Source organism: Hylobates moloch, unplaced genomic scaffold, assembly GCF_009828535.3.
Source record: "Hylobates moloch isolate HMO894 unplaced genomic scaffold, HMol_V3 SCAFFOLD_1, whole genome shotgun sequence".
Lineage (NCBI taxonomy): Eukaryota > Metazoa > Chordata > Mammalia > Primates > Hylobatidae > Hylobates > Hylobates moloch.
The window spans coordinates 67,248,836-67,262,193 of record NW_026652276.1 but is presented as its reverse complement, the minus strand read 5'-3'; the positions used below and the strand labels follow the sequence as shown (position 1 = coordinate 67,262,193).

The 13,358-nt window shown below is 38.2% G+C and overlaps 1 pseudogene; it reads left to right on the top strand.

Annotated features, from left to right (window-relative positions):
* The first annotated feature begins 1,937 nt into the window (after positions 1–1,937).
* Positions 1,938–2,332, top strand: LOC116810636 (small ribosomal subunit protein uS8-like; annotated as a pseudogene).
* Positions 2,333–13,358: the final 11,026 nt, after the last annotated feature.

Sequence of the window (13,358 nt, the reverse complement as noted above, 5' to 3'; positions counted from 1 at the left end):
AATCCTTCAGGTGAAAGAGGGCCTGACCTAGAAGTACTGGTGGAGCCATAAGCAAATGAGTAGATCTAAGAGCTTTGTCATCTGGGGCACAAAATTGCCTCTGGGTAAAGTGAGGGTGCTCAATTTTCCTCTAGCTCTAAGATTGGAAGATTTAAGGGATTGTAATGTATTTCATGTAGGGCTTGAGACTAAAAAAATCTGAGTATTCTCAAAACGTACTCAATTTTAACACCTATTTTTGTTAAGTTTGGACAAATTATCTTCTTCAGAGGAATGCAGAAATATCTCAGAAAAATGGCTCTGACTGAACTTCTGGTCTTTTTAGATCCTTGAGTTATGTAAATTTAATTTAGTAATTCTAACATGGCTAATGGAAATGATATCAACACGTCAACATAAAAGATTAAACATCTAGAATGCCCTGCTAAGAAGATGGCTGGGGACTGAACTCCAGCCCACTCTGCCTAGAGCCCTGGCATGAGACAACATCAACCCAGAGGATCAGCTTTTTACTCGTTAGCGCAAAGGTGCAATATTATCTAGCAGCAACGCTGGGGAGAAGCCCTAAGAACTAACACTTGAAAAATGAATAAGACTTTGTCACTAATCCAACTTCAAATACAAATGGTTCAAAATTACAAAAATACTAATCATTTTAGGCTCAATCTTTAGCTGGAAAATAGAGATAATTCACGTGTACAATTCAACAAGCAATTATTCATATAGTTTCTCAAGTACTCAATTCTAACCTGAAGAACATGGTGTCCTGTGGTGTCTACAGTAGAATAAACAGTAAAGCCCTGTACTTCAATAATAGATCCTCTAGGGGAAAAAATTATTCTAAGTGGATTTATGTGTAGAGATGGTTTTAAGTGATGTTCCTATCTCTTTAGCACTAAATCAGTGGCAGTAACTATTGAGGAGGAAGCAAGAAAGAAGCCAAGATCCACAGTGGCTGCTTCCAAGTTGCATATGAACTATTTGCTTATGGCAGGGAGAGACACAGGTTCTGAAATCCAGTCTGTTCTGTGGAGGGGCCTGGCCATGGCTGTGACTCCATGGTGCTATTCTAGATAGATTAACTCAGACTTTGGTTGGTTTTGCATCCTAAGGTTGCGTTATAGAAAGAGGGGAGTGAAGGCCAGGCATGGTGTGGTTCACGCCTGTAATCCTAGCACTTTGGGAGGCCAAGGCAGGCGGATCACGAGGCCAGGAGATTGACACCATCCTGGCTAACACGGTGAAACTCTGTCTCTACTAAAAATACAAAAAATTAGCCAAGTGTTGTGGCAGGCACCTGTAGTCCCAGCTACTCAGGAGGCTGAGGCAGGAGAATGGCGTGAAGCTGGGAGTCGGAGGTTGCAGTGAGCCGAGATCATGCCACTGCACTCCAGCCTGGGTGACAGAGCGAGACTCCATCTCAAAGAAAGAAAAAAAAAAAAAAAGAAAGAGGGGACTGAATTGGAGTAACACCAACCAATGTTGATGTTGATTGAGGGTGGATATTTACACTGAGGAAGTTTGAAGAAAAAAAGTACCTTCTGTTTTTTCATGGACAGTGGGGACAGTCATAGTAAGTTATGACATCATAATTTGGCAATATCTAATAAGACCAGGTGATGATCATAGCCTGAGTGATGATGGCATGATGAAGATAGAAATCCGATAGTGAAGAGAAGTGTGACAGATCACTCCCAAATATAGCCCTCTCCAGAAACCACTTGGACAGAAAAAAGTCCAGAGAAAGAGAACTGAGGTGTCCAACACATATGAGTGAGGCCTTCTTGGATCTCTAGCTCTCGTCAAGCCTTCTCAACACCACGAGGAACAAAAATGAGCCATCCAAATGAGCTTTACCCAAATTCCTGACCCACGGTGTCAAGAGTAATGAAAGAGTTGTCTTTTGGCTCTTTCCGCCATGTTTTCATGCCGCCACAATGGTGCACATGAATGTCCTGCCTGATGCTCTCAAGATCATCAACAATGCCGAAAGAACAGGCAAACGCCAGGTTCTTATTTGGAGCTGTGCTCCAAAATCATCATCCGGTTTCGCACTGTGATGGTGAAGTATGGTTACACTGGCAAATTTGAATCACTGATGATCACAGAGCTGAGAAAATTTGTTGTGAACCTCACAGGTAGGCTAAACGAGTGTTGAGTAATCAGCCCCAGATTTGATGTGCAACTCAAACATCTGGAAAAATGGCAGAATAATCTGCTTCCATCCCGCCAGTTTGGTTTCATTGTACTAACAACCTCAGCTGGTATCATGGACCATGAAGAAGCAAGAAGAAAACACACAGGAGGTAAAATCCTGGGATTCTTTTTTTAAAGATGTAATACATATTTACAAATAAAATGCCTCATGGACTCTGGTGCTAAAAGAAAAAAAAGAAACTTTGTCATTTGAAGCTAAGTTTTAGGGTTGTTTATTATGAAGTGCTAATATCTATGTAGTAATACATAACTAAAACAGCAAACATTGTCTGCGAAATATGCACTACTTCTTTGAGATCTATGTGGAGGTATCAGCATCTCTTTTTTTTGAGACAAGGTCTTGCTTTGTCATCCAGGCTGCAGTGCAGTGGTGCGACTATAGCTCACTGCAGCTTTGACCTCCTGGGCTTAAGCAATCCTCCCACCTCAGCCTTCTGAGTAGCTGGGACTACAGGCATGCACCACCACAACTGCTAATTTTTAAATTTTTTATAGAGCCACAGTCTCCCTGTGTTGCCCAGGCTGGTCTCCAACTCCTTGGCTTAAACGATCCATCTCAGCCTCCCAAAGAGCTGGGATTACAGGAACGAGCCACCACATCCATCCAGTAGCAGCATCTTAAAATGGGGAATTTCAGTTTAAAATTCCAAGTGTAGCTCATAACAAGCCAGATAGAAAGAAGCCCAGGTCTTGGTTACTAACTCCCTTTCCTTGAAGTATTGAGGTGGAGTAGGATTGTTATCATTAACTTTAGTAAGGTAATTCTAACTGACCACATGGAAAGATATTTCAGTTATCTACTTTTGAACATTTTAAGCCAGGCATGCTCACTCAGGCCTGTAATACCAGCACTTTGGGAGGTCAAGGTGGGTGGATCACTTGAGTTTAGGAGTTTGAGACCAGCCTGGCAACACAGCAAAACCCCATCTCTACAAAAAATACAAAAATTAGCTGGGCATGATGGCATACACCTGTAGTCCCAGCTACTAGGGAGGCTGGGGCAGGAGGATCCCTTGAGCCTTGGAGGTGGAGGTTGCAGTGAGACAAGATGACACCACTGTACTCCAGACTGGGTGATGGAAATGAAACCCTGTCTTAAAATTTTTTTTTTAAATGTTAATAGCCTGCAAAAGTTTACCAGCCTTCTCATGCTGGTGTGATAAAAAAAAAAAATTGTTGAAATGAAAATCAGAAATATAAGTTTAAAATATTCTGGTGTCTGTTATTATATTTATTTTTCTTATAAAATCTTTTGTGTCTTATTATTGGCTTTAATTTGTTATCAATTTCTCTTTGAAAAAAAAAAAGCCTCTGAACCTGCACTAGTTTTATAGGACATTCAATTGAGGTTAGCTCAAATAAATACTATGCCCTTTCTTTGAACATTGTGAAGACACAGGGAAAAGGTAAGAGTTTGCAATATAATTGCAGCATATGAGAAATTGGACTGACGTATATAAAAAATTCGAGAAAAATACAAATTAGTACACATTCCAGGACAAAGTTGTGTGATGCACTAAGGGAAATCGCATTAGAAAAGAAATTGTCCTCGTCAGAAAGTAGCTTACTGAAGAGAAACTTGAGCTAGGACTTGAAAGATGGCATGATTCCGATAGAAAAGATTTCTAGGTATCTCTTAAATAGATCCTAACACTCCCAGATCTACCAACTGCCTACACTGCTAATCAATTTCTAGTGTAGAAAATTTTGTCCTTAAATTTCATTTTTGACTGTTCTACAAACTATTTAACCACTTTAATGACATCTAGTATACTGGACTAGAATATTTACTAAATGGGCCACAAATAATTTAGTAAGAAACTAAAAGTAAATGTATGTCTCCATGTCCTCTTTAGGTCTAGACTAAACTTTATAAAAGAGTTACATGAAAACAACGTCCTAATAAAATAAATGTTATTCTGTCCTTCTTTTCTGGTAAGATATGCTAGTTATTGAGGAAAAAACAATTGTATGTCATAGAGTATAATTAATATAAAAGACTACTTACATGAAAAGAAAATGAACAAGTATATGTAAATGAAATCAAATCCCTCTGCTAATTCTTGCCCATCTCAAATGTAAGTAATTTCCTAATTTTTCAATTTGTGGCGGACACAGCTACTTGCCTATCCAACATCCATTCTCTCCTTTTTTTCTTACTTACAGAGATCTGTCCCCAGTTAAAAAAATGCTGAGCTTCTCAGATTCTCTTATGATTAGGAATGATCAATGACATGTGAGTTGAAGTTACTCGATGATGCCCCTAAGAATGTGCAGAAAAGGGATAGATACAAATGGATCATTCTTTCTTTTCCATTACCTTTTTTTTTCTTCCTGGAATACAGATCTAATGTCTAGATGGGAGGCAGCAATATTGCAACTACAAGAACAAAAGTCACACGTTAAGGATGGAGAATCTGGAAAGCAGGAACCTGAATTTTTCACTTTTTTTTTTAGAGTATCAGCCCTTAATTGCCTATTTATGGAGTTCACGTCACATGAAAAAAATAAATCTCTGTTTGGTTAAGTCACCGAGGTCAGTTTTTGTTATATGCAGCTAAACACAACCCTAACTAATAGATAATTTTATAGACTTACGTCTCTGAAGATCTTTGGCCTTTGGGCTGTGATTACAGCTGAAGTGCCCATTCTCCCCCGAAATTTACATTAACTTACATCTGTCTTTTCTTCCTTATTTGATGGTATGTCTGCTAGGGACCAATCAGGAGACAAAAAACATACCTGTAATTTGAACAGGGAAAATTTAACATTAAAAAAACATTAACCAGTGAAAGATGCCTAAAAGGAGTAGAGTGGACTCTAAGGGGTCTAGTAGTAGTCCTGTAGGCACAGCTACTAACCTTGGCTGAAGAAGAATGTACAACAAGAAAGAAGCTAAGATATTTAGAGGAGAGTGTATGGCTGCCACAGGAATGTGCAGTCCACCTGTGCTGAAGAAACTTGCTGGAGGCATGGGCTGTAACTGAACTGTGAGGACTGTAGAGGTGAATACTACCAGGCCCCACCTGCAAACCAATCCACTGGCTCCACACAAAAAAGTCTACCAGAAGAAGAATGTCAAGTCCTTTCCTCCTGTTCTGGCCTCCCAGTGTCTCTCCATCACCCTCTATTGGCAGAACCTATAATTTTACCATTGCCAAAGCAGAAACGCTTACAGGGTCCAGCTCCAGAATAACAAAGCAAGGGAAAAAAGGGTGGATTTGTAGCTGAGAAGTCATAAGTTAATAACTAGCACAGATAGTAAAATTCTTAAAGGCAGGAATTATGTCTAAGGCATGCTATGTCTTTCATAGCACCTAACAGAGTGTTAAACATAGTAGTCACTCAATAAATGTTTGCTCAATAATAAATAGTATGTATGAAATAATTGGCAATAATTTTATTATTCTTTTTTATTTTTAATTTATGTGGGTACACAGTAAGTGTATATATTTATGGGTTACATGAGATATTTTGGAACAGGCATGCAATGTGTAATAATCACATCATGGGATATTGGCTACCCATCCCCTCAAGCATTTATCCTTTGTGTTACAAACAATCGTATTATACCCATTTACCTATTTTATTTTATCTTTATTTTATTTATTTAAATTTTTTGAGACGGAGTCTTGCTCTGTCACCAGGCTGGAGTGCAGTGGCACAATTTCAGCTCACTGCACCCTCTGCCTCCCAGGTGCAAGCGATTGTCCTGCCTCAGCCTCCTGAGTAGGTGGGACTACAGGTGCGTGCTGCAATACCTTGCTAATTTTTTGTATTTTTAGTAGAGATGGGGTTTCACTGTGTTAACCAGGATGGTCTTGATCTCCTGACCTCAGGTGATCAGCCCGCTTCAGCCTCCCAAAGTGCTGGGATTACAGGCGTGAGCCACTGTGCCTGGCCCGTTTACCTATTTAAAAATGTACAATTAAATTATTATTGACTGTAGTCATCATGTTGTACTATTAAATACTAGGTCTTATTCATTCTTTTTAGTTTTTATTTTTTGTACCCATTAACCATCTCCCCTTCTCTCCTACCCCCACCCGACACGACCTTTCCTGTCCCCTGGTAACCATCCTTCCATTCTCTATCTCCATGAGTTCAATTGTTTTGATTTTTTTATTCCACAGGTAAGTGAGAACAAGTGATGTTTATCCTTTTGTTCCTGGCTTATTTCATTTGACATAATGTCCTCCAGTTCCATCCATGTTGTTGCAAATATCAGAATCTCATTTTTTGTTATGGCTGAATAGTACTTCATTGTGTATAAGTACCACATTTTCTTCATCCATTCATCTGTTGATGGACACTTAGAGGCCACTTCCAAATTTTGGCTGTTGTGTGAACAGTGCTGCAGTAAACATGGGAGTGTATATATATCTTTGACATACTGAGTTCCTTTCTTGTGGGTATATATCCAGAAGTTTGCTGGATCGTATGTGGCTCTATTTTTAGTTTTTTGAGGAACCTTTAAACAGTTCTCCATAATGGTTGTACTAATTTACATTCCCACCAACAGTGTACAAGGGTTCCCTTTTCTTCACATCCTTGCCAGCAATTTTTATTGCTCGTTTTTTGGATAAAAGCCATTTTAACTGGGGTGAGATGATATCTCATTGCAGTTTTGATTTACATTTCTCTGACGACCAATGATTTTAGCACCTTTTCATATACCTGTTTGTCATTTGCATATCTTCTTTTGAGAAATGTCTATTCAAATCTTTGGCCCATTTTAAAATCAGATTATTATATATTTTTTCCTATAAAGTTGTCTGACTTCCTTATATTTTCTGGTTATTAATCTCTTGTCAGATGGGTAGTTTGCAAATATTTTCTCCCATTCTGTGGGTTGTATCTTCACTTTGATTGTTTCCTTTGCTGTGCAGAAGCTTTTTAACTTGATGTGATTCCATTTGTCCACTTTTGCTTTGGCTGCCTGTGCTTGTGGGGTATTACTCAGGAAATTTTTGCCTAGATTAATGCCCTGGAGAGTTTTCCCAATATTTTCTTGTAGTAGTTTCATAGTTTGACATCTTAGATTTAAGTCTTTAATCCATTTTGATTTGATTTTTATGTAAGGCAAGAGATAGGGCTCAATTTCAGTCTTCTTCATATGGATATCCAGTTTTCCCAGCACCATAATTATTCTTCTCTTTCAGCTAAGATGTGTGTCTCTTGAGAAAAATTAGTATTTCTTCTGTATATTTCAGAAGAAATCTAGTACTTCTTCTGTATATTTCAGAAGAAATCTAGTATTTCTTCTGAATATTGCAAAAATTTAAAGCAGCGTGTAGAGGGAAATTTATAGCACTAAATGCCCACAAGAGAAAGCAGGAAAGATCTAAAATTGACACCCTAACATCACATTAAAATAACTAGAGAAGCAAGAGCAAACACATTCAAAAGCTAGCAGAAGGCAAGAAATAACTAAGATCAGAGCAGAACTGAAGGAGATAGAGACACAAAAAAAACCCTTCAAAAAAATCAATGAATCCAGGAGCTGGTTTTTTGAAAAGATCAACAAAATTGATAGACCACTAGCAAGACTAATAAAGAAGAAAAGAGAAGAATCAAATAGATGCAATAAAAAATGATAAAGGAGATATCACCACCGATCCCATAGAAATACAAACTACCAGAGAATACTATAAACACCTCTACACAAATAAACTGGAAAATCTAGAAGAAATGGATAAATTCCTCGACACATACGCCTCCCCAGACTAAACCAGGAAGAAGTTGAATCCCTGAATAGACCAATAACAGGCTCTGACATTGAGGCAATAATTAATAGCCTAACAACCAAAAAAAGTCCAGGGCCAGATGGATTCACAGCCAAATTCTACCAGAGGTACAAAGAAGAGCTGGTACCATTCCTTCTGAAACTATTCCAATCAATAGAAAAAGAGGGAATCCTCCCTAACTCATTTTATGAGGCCAGCATCATCCTGATACCAAAGCCTGGCAGAGACACAACAAAAAAAGAGAATTTTAGACCAATATCCCTAATGAACATCAATGCAAAAACCCTCAATAAAATACTGGCAAACCGAATCCAGCAGCACATCAAAAAGCTTATTCACCATGATCAAGTGGGCTTCATCCCTGGGATGCAAGGCTGGTTCAACATATGCAAATCAATAAACGTAATCTATCATATAAACAGAACCAAAGACAAAAAACACATGATTATCTCAATAGATGCAGAAAAGGCCTCTGACAAAATTCAACAGCCCTTCATGCTAAAAACTCTCAATAAACTAGGTATTGATGGGATGTATCTCAAAATAAGAAGAGCTATTTATGACAAACCCACAGCAAATATCATACTGAATGGGCAAAAACTGGAAGCATTCCTTTTGAAAATGCATAAGACAGGGATGCCCTCTCTCACCACTCCTATTCAACATAGTGTTGGAAGTTCTGGCCAGGGCAATGAGGCAGGAGAAAGAAAGAAAGAGTATTCAGTTAAGAAAAGAGGAAGTCAAATTGTCCCTGTTTGCAGATGACATGACTGTGTATTTAGAAAACCCCATCGTCTTAGCCCAAAATCTCCTTAAGCTGATAAGCAACTTCAGCAAAATCTCAGGATACAAAATCAATGTGCAAAAATCATAAGTCTTCCTACACACCAATAACAGACAAACAGAGAGCCAAATCATGAGTGAACTCCCATTCACGATTGCCTCAAAGAGAATAAAATACCTAGGAATCCAACTTACAAGGGATGTGAAGGACTTCTTCAAGGAGAACGACAAACCACTGCTCAATGAAATAAAAGAGGACACAAACAAATGGAAGAACATTCCATGCTCATGGATAGGAAGAATCAGTATTGTGAAAATGGCCATACTGCCCAAGGTAATTTATAGATTCAATGCCATCCCCATCAAGCTACCAATGACTTTCTTCACAGAATTGGAAAAAACTACTTTAAATTTCATATGGAACCAAAAAAGAGCCTGCATTGCCAAGACAATCCTAAGCAAAAAGAACAAAGCTGGAGGCATCACGCTACCTGACTTCAAACTATACTACAAGGCTACAGTAACCAAAACAGCATGGCACTGTTACCACAACAGAGATATAGACCAATGGAACAGAACAGATCCCTCAGAAATAATACCACACATCTACAACCATCTGATCTGTGACAAACCTGACAAAACAAGAAATGGGGAAAGGATTCCCTATTTAATAAATGGTGCTGGGAAAACTGGCTAGCCATATGTAGAAAGCTGAAACTGGATCCCTTCCTTATGCCTTATACAAAACTTAATTCAAGATGGATTAAAGACTTAAATGTTAGACCTAAAACCATAAAAACCCTAGAAAAAAACCTAGGCAATACCATTCAGGACATAGGCATGGGCAAGGACTTCATGACTAAAACACCAAAAGCAATGGCAACAAAAGCCAAAATTGACAAATGGGATCTAATTAAACCAAAGAGCTTCCACACAGCAAAAGAAGCCACCATCAGAGTGAACAGGCAACCTACAGAATGGGAGAAAATTTTTACAATCTACCCATCTGACAAAGTGCTAATATCCAGAATCTAAAAAGATCTTAAACAAATTTACAAGAAAAAAATCAAACAACACCATCAAAAAGTGGGCAAAGGATGTGAACAGACACTTCTCAAAAGAAGACATTTATGCAGCCAACAGACACATGAAAAAATGCTCATCATCACTGGCCATCAGAGAAATGCAAATCAAAACCACAATGAGATACTATCTCACACCAGTTAGAATGACCATCATTAAAAAGTCAGGAAACAACAGGTGCTGGAGAGGATGTGGAGAAATAGAAACAGTTTTACACTGTTGGTGGGACTGTAAACTAGTTCAACCATTGTGGAAGACAGTGTGGCGATTCCTCAAGGATCTAGAACTAGAAATACCATTTGACTCAGCCATCCCATTACTGAGTATATACCCAAAGGATTATAAATCATGCTGCTGTAAAGACACATGCACATGTATGTTTATTGCAGCACTATTCACAATAGCAAAGACTTGGAACCAACCCAAATGTCCATCAATGACAGACTAGATTAAGAAAATGTGGCCCATATACATCATGGAATACTATGCAGACATAAAAAAGAATGAGTTTATGTCCTTCGTAGGGACATGGATGAAGCTGGAAACCATCATTCTGAGCAAACTATCGCAAGGACAGAAAACCAGACACTGCATGTTCTCACTCATAGGTGGGAATTAAACAATAAGAACACTTGGACACAGGGTGGGGAACATTACACAATGGGACCTGCCATGGGCTGGGGGGAGGGAGGAGGGATAGCATTAGTAGATATATCTAATGTAAACGACGAGTTAATGGGTGCAGCACACCAACATGGCACATGTATACATATGTAACAAACCTGCACATTGAGCACATGTACCCGAGAACTTAAAGTATAATTAAAAAAAAATTGTTCCTTCATGATCCTAAATATAAAATAAATTATGTAAAAAAAAAAAGGAATAGAAGCTAGACTTCTTTGAGTGTACTTTGCTTTGTAGATTTGAATTTGGAACCATGCAAACCATATGAGAAGTAAAATTTTAAAAAATTTCTAAAAATTAAAAATTAATGGAACAAATGAATGTAACTCTGCATAGCCGGTAGCATAATTACACAGAGTAAATAGAAAGGGTTTCTATTAAGGGATAAAAAAACAAGTCCTTGCTCATTCTGCTTCACACATACTGGCCTCCTTGTGGTTCCTGAATCATGTGAACTACACTCCACCTCACAGAGCTGTATGTTTTGTTCCTTCAGCTTGTGATACGTTTCCCCTGGATGTTCACCTGGCTCTCACTTTCACTTCCTTCAGGTCTTTGCTCAGATGTCACCTCTTAAGAGATGGCTTCCCAAATCCTTTACCTATCTTTATATTTCTTCAGAGCTCTTCTTGCTACTTGGTGTCATGTATTTATCATTAGTTTGTTTGGCTCTTGTGTTAGACTATAAATCTATAAATCTATGAGGACAGGGACTTTGTTTTTTTCTTTTTTCTTTTCTTTTTTTTTTTTTTGAGATGGAGTCTTGCTCTGTCACCCAGGCTGGAGTGCTGTGGCATGATCTCGGCTCACTACAACCTTTGCCTCCTGGATTCAAGTGATTCTCGTGTCTCAGCCTCCTGAGTAGCTGGGATTACAGATGTGTGCCACCACGTCCAGCTACTTTTTGTATTTATTTATTTTTTTATTTTTAGTAGAGATGGGTTTTCACCATGTTGACCAGGCTGTCTCAGATGATCCGCTCACCTCAGCCCCACCAAAGTGCTGGGATTACAGGCGTGAGCCACTGCATCCGGCCAACTTTGGTTTTTTCATTGCTGTATTCACACAGTCTAGAACATGCTTAGCCCATTAAGAGGCACTCAATGAATTTTTGAGAAATGAGGTTGGAGAAGGAAAGGATAAACTGTTAGCTTTTTCTTTATACATCTCTGTATTATTTGATATGTCACAATAAGCATGAATTACTTTAAAAATTAAAAAAAGTCTCAGGAATGTTTTAATAATTCACAATAATTGATAAAATATATTATTCCCTCTGTGTGTTTGCATTAATTAAACCAAAGGGAAGCGTGGTTTAATGTTGAATTTCAGTTCTGGGTGATAGGCTTGGGTGTACTTTTAGTCTATAGCCCTACCCAGTACTCTTCAATTTATATTCTAACTCTAATCTATCTATGGATAGGCTATCCTTGTTTTAAAGCATTGTGTGTGTGTGTAGTGTGTGTGTGTGTACCTTTCTATCTATATATTGGCTATAGTTTCTTATATGTGATAGGAAGATGTTATGTGAATTTTGGCTATTTTTTAATAAAATCAATTGCAAGTATAAGTCCTCATTCTCCTTCAAGAAGTTAAATTCTTCTGTATTTAATAGACCCAGATATTCAAATTTTGGTTAAGAGATAGGAAATTTCACAACAATAACAAAATGTTCCAAAGCACTTTTATGTATCAAAATTTTCTGCTACTGTAGTCCCAGTGAGGTCTGTAAGGGTTGTATTCCTAGTTAATTCCTTATATCAATTACAGAATTCTAGGGTTTGCATGTGGTACAAGTGCACCATGCTGAGTATGCTTCGTTTTCTCTCCATTTTTGGATTATCATGGTCCTATGGAGGAATAACATGGTTACACAGAACTAGTTATACTTTTCTTGGCCACCTTTTCCCATTACTGATTTCAATCAATTATTCCATTAGATGATTAGCCTCAGACTTTTCCTTACACATCTTGCCCTTCTAAAAATTTCTGATCTCTGGACTTTGCAAATTAGGTTAGTTTCCTATGCCAGGTCCCCAAGCCAGGGAACTTGGCTTAAAGTAGTGTTCGCTATATAATAATTTTAAGTGGAGTATGATGTTCAGAGGCAAAACATCAAGGAGACACATTCTACAAAATGGGGTCTGTAAGTGGAAGCATCAGGGTTTGTTTATGGATTGAATTAGAGTGCTTGTTAAAATTGCTTTCATTGATTTGAACTAGAGGATAGCTAAGCAAAAGACGCACGTTTTAAATTAAAAACTTGTATCTGAACTTGAAGTAGAAAACATGGTCCAACAAACACCCATGATCAGTAACTACAGAAAAACAAGGCAGAGAACACAGTAGTTACAAGCTTTAATTTTTAATTTAGAGGGTCCTATCCCCCATGTTGCCCAGTCTGGTCTGGAACTCCTAAGCTCAAGCGATCTGCCCGCCTTGGCCTCCCAAAGTGCAGGGATTACAGGCATGAGCCACTGCGCCTGGCCTCCATCTGCTCTTCTTGACCGTTTAAGGGAATCCTCTGAACTTGTTCTACCATCAGTGGAGATAAACAGATCCCCTATGAGAGTATAGCCTTAAAGAACCAGTAAAACTTTTTTAAGGCTTCTGTTCTAATTTTAGCTTAGAAAAAACTTCAAATCTTTAAAAAAATTATGCAATGTTTATATTACATTCTATTGTGTATCTGATTGAGATAATTTAAAATACTTTAAATTACCAATTAAATTACTGGATTCTCTGCCCTATTATTCTCCAGTAAAACTGATGTGCTAGGAGATAGGTCCTGCTTTCATATGGTTTTGCTCACATCCTATCCCACCATTGCATACCTCAAGA